Below are 15676 nucleotides of genomic sequence, written 5' to 3' on the forward strand. Positions count from 1 at the left end.
ACTCATGACACACACACAATATCCTCATCATCACCTGAAAAGATTCATAACTGACCTTCTCATACATTCTGATCTTATCCTGTTAGAGGTGGTGTTGAGAAGCCCCTCAGTGAGGGAGAAAACAGAAGCCACTGTCCACTGCAGACTTAAATATATCATCCTTCTTAGAAGGTGAACAAGAAACATGAACATGTGTAAAGATAAAGACGTGACGAGCATACTTTTCAATTTATATATGAATAAATGTAGTTTTAGGAAAGTACTCTTTGGACATGTGGTGAAATAGTTAAGATGTGTAAATTACCAAACACAAGAAATCATGATTTGAAAAATACAACTTACCTAAAACTAATAGGACTTTACTTAATGCTAAAAGAAGGAACATATTGGTGTATATATGTATATATATATTTAAAAGGACAATCAAATGGGCTGGAAATTGTCCAAACATTCGAGAAATTTCAAATAACAGAAAATATCTTGTTATGATTAAAACATATTTTCAGAATTAATCATTTTAAGAACATGCATTTTTTAATAAATTAAAATAGAATACTTTTATTTACATCAATGGCATGATACCATAGACAATATGAAAAGTGAAACTTGGAATTAAGAATTAAATTGATTAATTAAAAAAGTTAAATAAGAAATGGAAATATGTTTCTAAAGCTGCTTCTAATGTTCTAGGCAACTATAAACATTAAACAAAATATAAAGCAGAGAAAAGAATTGACTGAAAGAATGTAAGAAAAAATAAATAAATGATGCCTTCAGAAAAGAAAATATTGAATAATATATTTAGAAACTATAGAATCATATCAATCTTTAAATTACCTTTGTTAAAGATAAATATACCTTAAATCTAAGTTGATCAAAAAATAAGAACTAGAGCAAGAGATTGATGGAAAATAAACAAGTTAAATTCTAAAATTGAAAACATATGGACTTGCAAGTGTAATTTATTGAAGGAATTGAATTATATTAGTATTGGAAATTAATAATTTTAATTTCATTTTATTTATTTATTTTTATTTTGTCATAAAGTAAGTCTTTTATTAATTAAACTTAGGTCCAGAAATCCAACAATAGAAATTCTTAAATAGAAAAAACACAAGTACATAAATAAACGACTGCAGAAATGGTTGCACATAGTCATTTTTTCTATTTGATATTATCCATTTACTTTAGCAATAGACTTTCAAACCAAATCTAGGAGGAATAATAATGATTCATCTGAGAATATTTTTTGTAGCTAATAATTTCATATAATTGAATAAATGTATTCATAAATAAATTTAAGAGAGTTAATACCAAGAGTATTATGATTAATTAAATGATTTGAAGATAGATTTGGATATAAAGTTTGTCAAGAAAACATTTTTTAAATACAAATAAATTAGGTTAATTTATTTGTCCCTCAGGGGGAGGACTTAGATAGATACTTGGATAATAGGTTTGTTACATGTTTGGTGATTCTTGTTGCACGGTTCTGCCGATCAACACTGCTGAAGGGAGCTCTGTCCAGATTCATTCAATTAGTTACAATTGTTCATGTAGAAAACAGCTCAAGAATAAGGTACGACTGTGTTTGACTATCTCTTTGACTTAGGTAGTAAATAGGAAGGGGTTAATTTTGTCTGCATGAAGTAGTATGAGTAAATTATGAATATCAAGTATGATTTAAAGATGTATTGTTTCTCATTGGTCTAAAGAATGCGATGCTGTTCATTTCTTTCCTATGTTGCAGGACGAGCTCAATGATGCTCTGTTGACGAGGGAGTACGTCAACAACACCTCACATGAAGAGCCCACATCCAAGTCGCCGAAAACGGGGCTGCTGCTTTCTTTTTACCTCGTTAAAGAGGTTTTTCAAAGAAGTGGATACTGGCTCCATATCAATATATATTTTAACAACATCTCTACTTCAAAATAGACTTATTAGATTTGAGTTACTTAGTGTGAATATGTTTGTTTTGATGATTTGGCATTCAATTACTTCAGTTTTAATTAATAACATAATTTGGAATAATAATTATTATATATTTTTTTTGAATTTTTTCTTTTTTCTTTTTTGTGATTTGAGAGAAATGCTCATAATGTATACTTGTTTTCATTAAATGAATCTGTGTTTCCTCTGTTGCTTTCTCTCCAAATGTAATCTTTGTGTGGATGATAGTTTAGCATGTTTAGTTTGTGATAAGATTCGCGATTATTTGTAATTAGACTTGTCTTTTGTTGTATTGCATCATTAGTTCATGATGCAATCAGGGGGAATGTAAGGAAATTACAACTTTACTGTAATCAATCATCTAGATTTAACACACATTTCAAATAGTCACTTGATTAACTGATAATCTTTCATATTTAATTCATATTAAATAATCATTGTCTTGCATTGCATTCACTTGAACTAAACTCAGGTTCACAACTCACAGGCCGAGGTCACAAAGCCTTCCACACACACAGAAAGATTAAACAATCCCAGATTCCAGGAAGTCTCTGGACACCTGTTTGAGAACTCACACTGAAGGACACAACAGGCCAGCAAGTCGCTGGGAACAGACAGATTCTAGAAAACAACAACCTTTGGTAAGTTTCCACTACGATCACGTGCGACGGCCATCTTAGAATCAAGTGTTTACAGTTACTGACCAATCCTACATGTACATTTGACTAGAGGCGTTAACCTGAATATTCTACTATAAAGATCCACCATTTTGTCTGATCTCTGCGTTCTGACATTCGAAGACGTCTGCGATAGATCTCTCTGTTGATAGATCTCTCTGCTTGCTAGCGCCCGTGTTCACGTAAGTTTGTCTCTGACTTTTGCATAATTCACTAAAGGAGCATTTTTCTTAAACTCATCCATGTGTCTGTCCTTCATTCCACCACCACGTACCAGGCTGGGGAGGGGTCGGTTCATCGGAACACAAAATCCCCACATGTTAGTGGATATTACACTGGCTGAGATGTTCTTATTATTTTATGTTCAAAGTTGAGTTTGTACATGACAGCAATAATGTGCACTCATGTTTAAAACGATTAAAACTGGAGTCCGTTTCTGTCGCTCCAACACGACGTCACGTCCGGGTCTTAATACTTTGCTTTATGGAGATAAAAAGGTAGATGCAGAGTGTACGGGTCCAGGAAAGACGGTCCCGCACTGAAGAACATCTCTCTATATTTAAGGGAAAGTTTCCTGTCCAGGGGGTCGTCTCTTCCGGGGCAGTGGTTCTTTCAAGTTTATTCATTGCTGTGTCTCAAATCGCATACCAGCGTACTCAAAGTTAGTATTTTTAGTGCGTTAGTGCGTCTCAATTCTTAGTATGCGAAATTTAGTGCGCCATGCACACTAAATTGGCGTACTAACACGCCCACAAAACTGAGCATGGTTCGATGGACACTAACCACCCTAAACAGCCGCCATCTTAATGACGTTTTAAACGGAAGTTACGTCATATATAAATGCATAAATATTCATATACTTACAGGTGCAATTTCAGCAGCAGTAGAAGGATGACAAGTCTTCGGTGCTGATACCAGCTTAAATATCTCACGAATATATCGATTCTCATATTTTTCTTTATTTCTTTTTCCAAACTTGTAAAACGTGCTGCCAGCAGGTGTCAGCGATAGCGTTCAAACAGCTGGCTGAAACATCGTTAAATAGAAGTTGTTATATAATGAATTAATGTTGCACTCATTATTATATTGCACCCCGGAACCTTTGTGCCTTTATCTGTGTTCTCTACGGGCGGGTTTTCGTGTTGCACCGCCTACGGAATGTATGGTCAATGCCGGGCTGTTGTACGGCGATCTCTTCCCAGTAAAGTACCCTATCTAAGTGTGCGTGCATCATTACCCTCGGGTTACCACAGAAGTAGAAGAAGAAGCTGTCATGTGATTTCCGGTTAGTGTGTAGCGGCAGTGTTTGATTTGAGACATACTATCTGTGGAGAATTTGCGTACTAGTTAGTACGTACACTAAACTGTTGCATACTAACTTCTAGCATACTAAGAGTAGTATGCCATTTGAGACACAGCAACAGACACAGAAGGGAGCAGCTCTACTTCATATTGGTGCTCCGCCCTCTAACCGCTTCGCTATTGGTTTACCCCGAGGCACTGTCGAGGGGGGCCATCCAGGACGAATGGGGTCTGTCCGAGGCAGTGGCAGCCGAGATATGGTCTCAGTTCGGTCACCTGGTGGCAGACCTCGTTGGTCGGTCCAAACCACGAACGGATTCTCCGCCCCCTCCAGCCAGTGGCGCCACTCCTCCAGAGCCCCCTTGATGGTGAGGAGCTCTCGATCCCCCACATCATAGTTCCGTTCAGCGGTAGTGAGCTTGCGGGAAAAGAAGGCACAGGGGTGAGTCTTGCCATCTGCAGTGCATCTCTGTGACCGGACCGCGCCCAGCCCAGTGCTGGAAGCGTCAACCTCGACCAGGAACTGAAGACGGGAATCAGGTTGCCGGAGGACAGGGGCAGAGGTAAAGCGGCGCTTGAGCTCCCGGAACGCCTCCTCGGTGGCCGGGGACCACCGGAAGGGTTGTGACTCAGAAGTGAGACTGTGTTAAGAAAAGCAGCGAGAATTGAAATTATGGATGAAACGCCGGTAAAAATGAGAAATCCCGAGAAACCGTTGCAGGGCTTTGCGTGTATCGGGGACCGGCCAGTCGGAGACCGCCTGTACCTTGGCGGGATCCATTCAGCTCTACCTGGGCTGATGATATAACCAAGGAATGAGACGGTTCTGACATTAAACTCTCACTTCTCTGCCTTGACAAAAAGGTTGGTGCGCGAGAAGACGGCTAAGGATGCTGGCGGTGGGACCGTTCGTCCTTGGAAAAAAAAAAAAAGTTTACAACCCAGAATAATTTTGTTATATCAACATTGACAACTCACATAATAATAAGATGGTGGGTTGGGCATTTGTGGCCGGAATTGGACATCTGTACCAAGTCAAACATTTTGTCTGTGTGTGATAAAAACCGGTAGGTCCCTATATAATTTTATTCATTAGTAATATTTTCATCATCATTGTTAATCATTCATTATAATCACATTTTTAATATCCTATTTCACTGGTTCATCATTATTCTCCTCCAAACTTTGTGCATATTACTGTACTGGGAATTTAAATTTTTATAGGTTTTAGCTTGATAGTGTCATTATTCAATAGCATGCTTGTTTCACATTTATTAGTTTCACGCTCTCTAATAAAAAATTGTCAAAATTAAAGAAAAAAGTATAACATGAAATCATTAGTATCATAATCATAAATTAGTGTTTCACGAATGGTGTTGATAACTTTTGCTTACTATGATGGAGCCTGTGTAGTACTTTAGATCGAATCAGACTTAACCGAGCACAACTTGATTTACCATTCCATTCTTTATCCCAGAATGCATCAGATAATTTGAAGTTCACCCTCCTACTTCAACTTAATTATGGATAAAAGAGATTTAGGAGGAGACACAAGATTATAGAAATTATTTCAGGCTGCGAATAGATTGGGTGATAACTATGCCAAGGTATTCAAACTGTAATTTTGATATCTTAAAAGTAAGTAAGTAAGTAATTAAGTAAGTAAGTAAGAGCCACTCCAGCATGTCTTCAACCTCAGTCTACGGCTGGGGAAAGTACCAACTCTGTGGAAGACTTCCTGTATCGTTCCAGTCCCTAAAAAGATCCGACCAAGTGTGCTGAACGATTACAGACCGGTGGCACTGACTTCGCAGCTGATGAAGACACTGGAGCGGCTGGTCCTCAAACATCTCAGGCCACAAGTCCAGCACGCGCAAGACCCCCTGCAGTTTGCCTACCAGCCAGCAGTTGGTGTAGAAGATGCCATCCTTCACCTCCTGCATCGGACCTACTCCCACTTGGATAAAGGAAGCGGTTCAGTGAGAATCCTGTTCCTGGACTTTTCTAGTGCCTTCAACACTATCCAACCCACTCTGCTGCAGGACAAACTGACTAAGATGCATGTGGACCCTGGTCGGGTCTCCTGGATTAGGGACTATCTTACTGATCGACCACAGTATGTCAGGCTGAAGGATATCAAGTCGGACACTGTGGTGTGCAGTACAGGAGCACCTCAGGGGACAGTACTGGCCCCTCTCCTCTTCACCATCTACACTTCAGACTTCTGCTACAACTCAGAGCTGAGTCTCGTCCAGAAGTATGCTGACGACACTGCCATTGTTGGATGCATCAGGGACAACAGCGAAGACGAGTATAGGAGTCTGATAAGTGACTTTGTGGACTGGAGTGAGAGGAACCACTTGCAGCTGAACACCTCAAAGACCAAGGAGCTGGTCTTGGACTTCGGGAGGTCCAGGACAAAGCCACGTCCAGTGTACATCAGAGGCGACGAGGTGGAGATAGTGGACAACTATAGGTACCTCGGTGTGTGGATGGACAGTAAACTGGACTGGTCCTGCAATACAGACCATGTATATAAGAAGGTTCAGAGTAGACTGTACTTTCTGAGGAGGCTTCGATCATTTAACATCTGCAAGAAGCTCCTCTGCATGTTCTACCAGTCTGCGGTGGCCAGTGTCCTGTTCTATGCTGTGGTGTGTTGGGGTGGAAATGTGTCCAAGAGGAGGTCAACAGGTTGGACAGGTTGATCAGGAGGGCTGGCTCTGTGGTTGGGATGAAGCTGGACTCACTGGTGACAGTTGCTGAGAGGAGATCATTGAACAAACTACTGTCCATCATGATGATGACAGTCATCCTCTCAGCACTGTCATCAGTGAGCAGAGAAGCAGAATGAGTGCACGAATGCTCCTACCCAGGTGCAAAACAAATAGACTCAGGGACTCATTCCCTCGGGCTATTAAATTGTACAATTCTGAGTTCGGGGGCAGGAGTGGAGTGAGAGTATCTGGATGTTCTGTTCCATGTTAGTCTTTGTATCCTTTGTCTTTGTTGTTTTTTATGTATTATTTTTTATTGTTTATGAAAAATTGCTGGCTACTGGAAAAAACAATTTCCCGAAGGAGACCTCCTGAGGGATCAATAAAGTTTTACCTTACCTTACCTTACCATCATTTTTATTTGTATAGCGCTTTTCCAGACCAGGGTCACAAAGTGCTTAAACAATCAAAACAATACTCAAAAAAGTACGTACTTTAAAGATCAAGATAATACTGAGAACAACACAGGAGTTCAAGAAATTCAAGAAAAAGCCTGAACAAATACAAACGTCTTAAGATGTTTCTTAAAGGAGTCAGTAGACTCCATCAAGAGCAAAGAGAGAGGAAGATCGTTCCAAAGCTTAGGAGCAACAGCCTGAATAGATTTCTCTCCTCTGGTCCTGAGCCGTGTGCGTGGAACCATAAGTAGATTTTGATCCACAGACCTCAGAGCCCGAGCTGGGGTGTAAGTCTGGATCAGATCAGTGATGGAAGGTCTGACCATGAATAGATCTGAAAGTAAGAACCAGAATTTTAAAGTTGATCCTGAAAGAAACTGGAAGCCAGTGAAGAGTTTTAAGGACCGGAGAAATGTGAGTTCTTCTACTAGAGCGGCTCAGAATTCTGGCTGCAGAGTTCTGAATCAACTGCAGACGAGACAGATCCTTCTTGTTAAGACATGAAAACAAACTGTTACAATAGTCCAGACGAGAAGGAACAAACGCATGGATTATAAGATCCAGATCATGTCGTGTCAACATTTTCCTAAGTTTAGAGATTTTTCTCAGTTGAAGGAAACAGTTTCTGGTTAGTTTTCTACAGTGTTGAACAAGAGACATGTCTTTATCAAATACAACACCCAGGTTTCTCAGGCTCAGTTTGACAGACTGACCTAAGTCACCCAAGTACTGACTCAACCCTGGAATCTTATCATCAACAATCACCAGTGTTTCAGTTCTACGTCATTGGTGCTCCGCCCTCTAACGGCTTCGCTATTGGTTTACCCCGAGGCACCGCCTCGTCTCTGAGAAAGCTTAATGAACTCGCCACCCAGCAGGGGGCAGTCCACTTCCTATAAAGGCGGGAAGCACCCGCCGCACTTTCTCCTTTTTCAACTCAACGAGAAAGCTCCTGACAGTGGAATGTAATGATGGCGAATGAATTTTGAAGTGAACCATGTGTGCACGAAGACTCCCTGAAGAGGAGACACACATGTCTGCTTCGTTTGCCTAGAGGCCCAAATCACACATGATGATTATGTGGCCTTCCGAGCGCTTCCCACGGCTTTTGATGGGAAGCGTTCGAGGCTTGTCGACCCACGCCGCCTCAGATCATGATTATGATCAACACAGGACTGCCATGTTGTTTAAGAAAGCAACATGGCAGTCCTGTGAGCTGCACTCGACAAGCTCACGCTCCAACGTGTTGGGCCCTGATGAGTCGAGCTGAGTCGTCCATCGGTCATGAACAGACGTCGACTAGGAGGACGACTGGCTCGCTGCATGGAGTCGACCATGGGGTATGCGAGAGCGATCAGGTAAGTATCTCTTGCAGGCCACATGGCCCTCCTGCAGCGCACTCGACGGGTTCACTTGAGAGGTGTTAGTGTGCATGTGGCTCCGCCTGTGAGTGTGACGTATTCACAGGCGTCATTAGAGACTTTCGCCGCTAATGCTAAGCTAACATGCTCCGCCGTTCATAGGTGTGTCTTCATAGGTGCACTTCAGCTCCGGGTTAATTCTCCAGCACATTCCTCCACATCGCGGGTTTTGTCAACTCCGGTGACACTAAGAAGTGCTCAGGGAGTTGGGAAGACTTCCGGGGGGGGAAGGGAACACGCACGACGCGCATCTGAGGTGTCTCACGCGCACTTGCGCTTTTAACAAGTTCATAGCTACCCGCCCGTTTCGCATGTTGACGGTCAAGAAACTGCTTTCAGGTGTAAGTCCAGGAGATTGGATGACATCTATCGACCTGACCGACGCGTACTTTCACATACCGATAGTCAAGAGACATCGAAAGTACTTGCGTTTCGCCCTCGAGGGTCGGGTGTTTCAATACACTCGACTCCCGTTCGGCTACTCTCTGGCACCCAGGACCTTCACCAAGTGTGTGGAAGCGGCAGTGGAGCCATTGAGAGTGAGTGGGGTAAGGATCTTGACCTATCTGGACGACTGGTTGATCCTTGCCAGGTCAGAGGCAGAAAGTTACGCTCACACACAGAAGGTGTTGAGCCATATTGCCACCCTGGGGTTCACAGTGAACCTCAGCAAGAGCGCTCTGACTCCAGTTCAACAGTTAGTTTACCTGGGGGTACTGTTGAACTCGGAGGAGGGATACGCGCGCCTCCCGGACGTGCGTATCCAGCCCATTCTCCGACTGACAACACAGTTGCTGGAAGCTCGGTGTCACGTGACAACAGCAGGCACTGTTATGTCCCTCCTGGGGCTCATGGCAGCAGCCCACACGGTTGTTCGGCTGGGCTTGCTGCACATGAGGGAGCTTCAGAGATGGTTTGGTCGTCTCAAGCTAGACCTCAAGCGGGAAAGAGGTCGGAAAGTGCGCCTTCCCGCTCGGGTTTTGCAGGACATCCAGTTTTGGAACTCTCTAGCCAACCTCAGGCGGAGAGTTCCATTGGGTTGCGTCCTTCGTTACACTCAAGTGTTTACAGACGCTTCTCTGACAGGTTGGGGAGGCACCTCGGGTCAGGCCTACGCCAGTGGGGTCTGGAGCAGTCCGGTGCTCAGACACATAAACTGGCTAGAGCTGAAGGCGATTCACAATGTCCTGCTTCACCTCTCTCCCCAACTGTCACGGTCCAACGTCCTAGTACTATCCGACAGCTCCACCGTCGTGGCGTACGTAAATCGCCAAGGTGGAGTCAGATCCCCAGCCCTTCTGAGTGTGGCAAAGAAGATTTGGCTGTGGGCAGACTGTCACCTGCTTTCGCTCAGAGCTCAGCACGTACCGGGCGAGCTGAATGCAGTAGCGGACAGACTGTCGAGGGGGGCCGTCCAGGACGAATGGGGTCTGTCCGAGGTAGTGGCAAGCGAGATCTGGTCTCGATTCGGTCACCCAGTTGCGGACCTCTTCGCCAGCAAGGAGAACTGCAAATGCCCTCTTTGGTTCTCCCTCAGGGCTTCGGATTGCCCCCCACTAGGCGTGGACGCTTAGCCCATTCGAGGTGGCCGGTCGGTCTACTGTTCGCCTTCCCTCCTCCGTGGCTCCTTCTCCCCTTGATTCGGTGGGCGAGGCGGGGGGGGCTGAGGTTGATTCTAGTAGCACCAGACTCCCCGTGGGCGCTCTGGTTCCCAGAGCTGGTGCGCATGGCGGTCGGGGCCCCGTGGGCCATCCCTTGGGGCCCCGCTGCCCTGTGTCAGGCAGGGGGGGGACTCTGACAGCGCCCCCGGTGCTGGGCCGGCCTCTCAAGGTGTGGCTCCTGCACGGGACGAGCTGATCGGGACTTTGGACCCGGACGTTCTCCACACGCTGGAGAACGCCCGGGCCCCGTCAACACGCAGGCTTTATGCCTCAAAGTGGGGGATTTCTCCCGCTGGTGTTCAGACAGGTCCTTGGACCCCAGCTCTTGTTTGGTCTCCGCTATCCTGTCTTTCCTGCAACATTGCTGGATAACGGGCGGACTGTGGCGACACTGAGAGTGTTCGCATCAGCCATAGCGACGAGGCATGTCGGTTTTGAGGGTGCTTCGGTTCACACCCACCCCTTGGTGGCGCGTTTCCTGCGGGGTGCCTGCAGGCTTCGACCTCCTGCAAGGCCTTCCAGCCCTCAGTGGGATCTCCAGTTGGTACTGGACTCTCTCACAGGCCCGACCTTCGAGCCTCTTGACCAAGTCCCACTGGATATCTTGTCTTTCAAGGTATCGCTCCTTCTGGCACTAACAACCACGAAGAGAGCAAGTGAGCTTTGTGCCCTCTCCATTAACCCTGAGTGTCTTCCTCTGGCGTCGAGGAGTCTTCAGTGTCTTTGCGTCCTAACCCAGCGTTCCGCCCGAAGATTCTGAGTTCCTTGTTCCGGGCGACGACCTTCACGCTGCGGGCCTTTCACCCGCCGCCCCACTCGGACCCGGGTCAGGAACGTCTCCACCTGTTGTGTCCAGTGAGGGCGTTGGCCTGTTACTTGCGGCGGGTGGCCGTGTTTAGGCGCTCTGATGCCCTCTTTGTCTGCCACGGTAGATGCCGACGGGGAGAGGTTCTCTCATTGGGTGAGATCGGCCATTATCCGGGCCTACCGAGCAGCGGGTGGATCCGCTCCTAGCGGTCTGAGGGCACATTCCACCCGAGGCGTGGCAGCCTCAGTGGCTCTTTTTGCGGGGTGTGGCAGCAGAGGATATCTGCTCAGCTGCTTCTTGGGCGTCCACGTCTACCTTGCTAAGGCCTATCTCTTCGACGTGACGGCGGGATCAGAAGCTCATACGGTTTTGAGCGCTGCTGTGCCCCCCCTCGAGCCCCACGGCTCCAGTGGACTTGGATCCTGGGCCGATGGGGCCCTAGCGATGCTGCTTCAGGAGCGGCGTCCAGCTGGGGGTACATTTATCCCGTCAGGCTTCGCCTTTTGGGTAAACCAATAGCGAAGCCGTTAGAGGGCGGAGCACCAATGACGTAGAACCCCTGAGTTATCTATCATAACCTCAGGTTCTACGAGTTGGTGCGAAGCCCTCTAACCTCATCGCCCAGCGGCCGCCCTTCTCGCTGAGTTTTCAGTTGGAGAAAGTGCGGCGGGTGCTTCCCGCCTTTATAGGAAGTGGACTGCCCCCTGCTGGGTGGCGAGTTCATTAAGCTTTCTCAGAGACGAGGCGGTGCCTCGGGGTAAACCAATAGCGAAGCCGTTAGAGGGCTTCGCACCAACTCGTAGAACCTGAGGTTATGATAGATAACTCAGGGGTTTTCACTCATTGTTTGATTTCTAGCAACAATTGACTAAGTTCAGCCTCTGGGGCTCAGTTCTATTTTAATCAGTTTTCTTATTTAAAATGAAATCACAAATGTCTCAATTAAAGGTTTTTACTCAATTTTTTTGTAGCTGAAACATAAACCTTTTCTATAAATACCTCCATCTAGTGGTCAGATGGAGCTACAACACCAACAATGATCAACTCTAAATAGTTAAAATATTAAAGTATTTAAATTCATCTGTGGAGAAAAGTAATCTCAACACAAAAGGATGACGTCACAACAACAAAGTTACATTAACAAGTTAAATCATTTATCGAACGAATTAAGATTTTGGTTTTTGTAGGAGTTTTGTATAAATACCACCATCTAGTGGTGAGATGGAGCTACAACACCAACAATGATCAATCATAAATAAATAGATAAAGGTTTATTGATCCCTCAGGGGGTCTACTTCGGGTAATTGTTTTTCCAATTAGACACAACAACACTGACAATAGATTTATAAAAATAAGAACAAGTACAAAGTTTCTATAAAAAGAAACAACAATATGTTGCGATAAAGATCAAAGATAAATAACAAAGAATTCTTTTTTTTTTAAATCTTAGTAAATAAATTCATCTGTGGAGAAAAGTAATCTCAACATAAAAAGATGACGTCACAAAAAGTTAAATCTCATTAATTAATTCTCGATTAAAGATAATGTGTTAATTTCAGATTAAATAAAGATTATTTTATCATAAGATCGTATCTTGAAATATCTCCAGTTATTTATTTCCATCTACCGAGAGGCTCCGCGTTGAGTGACGTCACTCGTGCGACACACAAAAGCGCGCGTCCGCCCGTCAGTCCTCGCCGGGTGCGGTGGCGCGCATCTGTAATCCAAGTCACTGGGAGGCTGAGTCTGGCGGATCGTTTGAACTCAGGAGATCTGAGCTGCAGCGGACTATGTCGATCGGGTGTCCGCACTAAGCTCGGTATCGATATGGTGCTTCCGGGGGAGCTCGGAACCACCAGGTCGTCTAAGGAGGGGTGCACCGGCCCAGGTCGGAAACGGAGCAGGTCAAAGCCCCCGTGCCGCTCAGTAGTGGGATCGCGCCTGTGAATAGACGCTGTAGTGCAGCCTGAGTAACACAGCGAGACACAGTCTTTTGACTCACCTGAGCACACACTCACCTGACGACACACTCACCTGACGACACTCACCTGAGCACACACTCACCTGACGACACTCACCTGAGCACAACTCCCGCCATCAGATTCTTTTTCTTACACGTCACTCACGTCTCTTATGCTGTCGTTCACTCTCTGTGGCTTTCTCTCGTCACTGCACTGCCTCCTCCTGGACAACAACAGAACTACAACTCACTCTGTCTTCTATCACTGAAGCTGAAACAATCGATCACAGTTTAGATCGCACTATACGTGCAATAAATGCACTATTTAAAATATTATGTATATACTATTGCACTATTTTTTTTACTTATTTATACATTAATTATAAGCAATATTTAAAGCATTTATTTATTCTATTCATATTCTATTGAACTATTTATAACTTATTTATACAATCACTCTCAGTTAGAGATGCGCATTTCTGAGGGCGCCACTGCGCATGCTCGTATGAGTACTGTTATTGTGTTAATCCTGTGACACACACACCCTGAAATTAAATCTCATTCATTCAACACAAAAGGGTTTGAACCATCATGATTGGCTGGTAAGGAAAGTCCTGATTGGATGAAAAGTCCTCGCGGCAGTAACGTTCAGTGATAGAATCAGAGTGAGTTGTAGTTCCGTTGTTGTCAAGGAGGAGGCAGTGCAGTGACGCGAGAAAGCCACAGCAAATAGTGATTGACAGAAGAGATGTGAGTGACGTGTGTGTAAGAAAAAGGTGAGTCTCGATGGTGACGATGATGTCGGGAGTTGTGCTCAAGTGAGTGTGTCGTCAGGTGAGTGTGCTGTCAGGTGAGTCAAAAAGACTGTTGCTGTGTCTCAAATCGCATACTACTCTTAGTATACTAGAAGTTAGTATGCATCAGGATAGTGTACGTACTAACTAGTAACTAATCCTCCACAGATAGTATGTCTCAAATCATATTCTACTCTTAGCATACTAGAAGTTAGTATGCATCAGGGTAGTGTACGTACTAACTAGTAACTAATCCTCCACAGATAGTATGTCTCAAATCAAAATCTGCTGCTACACACTAACAGGAAATCACGTGACAGCTTCTTCTTCTACTACTATTTAACGATGTTGCAACCAGCTGTTTGAACGCTATCGCCACCTGCTGGCAGCACGTATTGCAAGTTTGGAAAAAGAAATAAAGAAAAAATATGACAATCTAAATATTTGTGAGATATTTAAGCTGGTATCAGCAGCGAAAACAGTCATCCTTCTACTGCTGCTGAAAATGCACCTGTAAGTATATGCATACATACAGTGCCTTGCGAAAGTATTCGGCCCCCTTGAACCTTTCAACATTTCGTCACATTTCAGGCTTCAAACATAAAGATATAACATTTTAATTTTTTGTCATTGATCAACAACAAGTGGGACACAATCGTGAAGTGGAACGAAATTTATTGGATAATTTAAACTTTTTTAACAAATAAAAAACTGAAAAGTGGGGCGTGCAATATTATTCGGCCCCTTTACTTTCAGTGCAGCAAACTCACTCCAGAAGTTCAGTGAGGATCTTTGAATGATCCAATGTTGTCCTAAATGACTGATGATGATCAATAGAAGGCACCTGTGTGTAATCAAGTCTCCGTATAAATGCACCTGCTCTTTGATAGTCTCAGGGTTCTGTTTAAAGAGAGAACCATGAAGACAAAGGAACACACCAGGCAGGTCCGAGATACTGTTGTGGAGAAGTTTAAAGCCGGATTTGGATACAAAAAGATTTCCCAAGCTTTAAACATCTCAAGGAGCACTGTGCAAGCAATTCTATTGAAATGGAAGGAGTATCAGACCACTGCAAATCTACCAAGACCCGCCGTCCCTCCAAACTTTCATCTCAAACAAGGAGAAGACTGATCAGAGATGCAGCCAAGAGGCCCATGATCACTCTGGATGAACTGCAGATAACTACAGCTGAGGTGGGAGAGTCTGTCCATAGGACAACAATCAGTCGTGCACTGCACAAATCTGGCCTTTATGGAAGAGTGGCAAGAAGAAAGCCATTTCTCAAAGATATCCATAAAAAGTCTTGTTTAAAGTTTGCCACAAGCCACCTGGGAGACACACCAAACATGTGGAAGAAGGTGCTCTGGTCAGATGAAACCAAAATCGAACTTTTTGGCCACAATGCAAAACTTGGCTAAAATTGATGGGAAGATGGATGGAGCCAAATACAGGACCATTCTGGAAGAAAACCTGTTGGAGTCTGCAAAAGACCTGAGACTGGGACGGAGATTTATCTTCCAACAGGACAATGATCCAAAACATAAAGCCAAATCTACAATGGAATGGTTCACAAATAGACGTATCCAGGTGTTAGAATGGCCAAGTCAAAGTCCAGACCTGAATCCAATCGAGAATCTGTGGAAAGAGCTGAAGACTGCTGTTCACAAACGCTCTCCATCCAACCTCACTGAGCTCGAGCTGTTTTGCAAGGAAGAATGGGCAAGAATTCCAGTCTCTCGATGTGCAAAACTGATAGAGACATACCCCAAGCGACTTGCAGCTGTAATTGCAGCAAAAGGTGGCGCTACAAAGTATTAGCGCAAGGGGGCCGAATAATATTGCACGCCCCACTTTTCAGTTTTTTATTTGTTAAAAAAGTTTAAATTATCCAATAAATTTCGTTCCACTTCACGATTGTGTTCCACTT

At 44.3% G+C, this 15676-nt stretch overlaps 1 protein-coding gene and 1 non-coding gene across 8 annotated transcripts in view; one reads left to right on the forward strand and one right to left on the reverse strand.

Moving 5' to 3' along the window:
* LOC148085075 (NACHT, LRR and PYD domains-containing protein 3-like) overlaps window positions 1–15676 on the reverse strand; it is a 117088-nt gene that overhangs the window by 57930 nt on the left and 43482 nt on the right. The window lies entirely within an intron of this gene.
* LOC148085078 (signal recognition particle RNA) lies at window positions 12692–12990 on the forward strand. Its single transcript, XR_015710616.1, has one exon.

The sequence above is a fragment of the Callionymus lyra genome, chromosome 2 (assembly GCF_982586985.1).
Source record: "Callionymus lyra chromosome 2, fCalLyr1.hap1.1, whole genome shotgun sequence".
Lineage (NCBI taxonomy): Eukaryota > Metazoa > Chordata > Actinopteri > Syngnathiformes > Callionymidae > Callionymus > Callionymus lyra.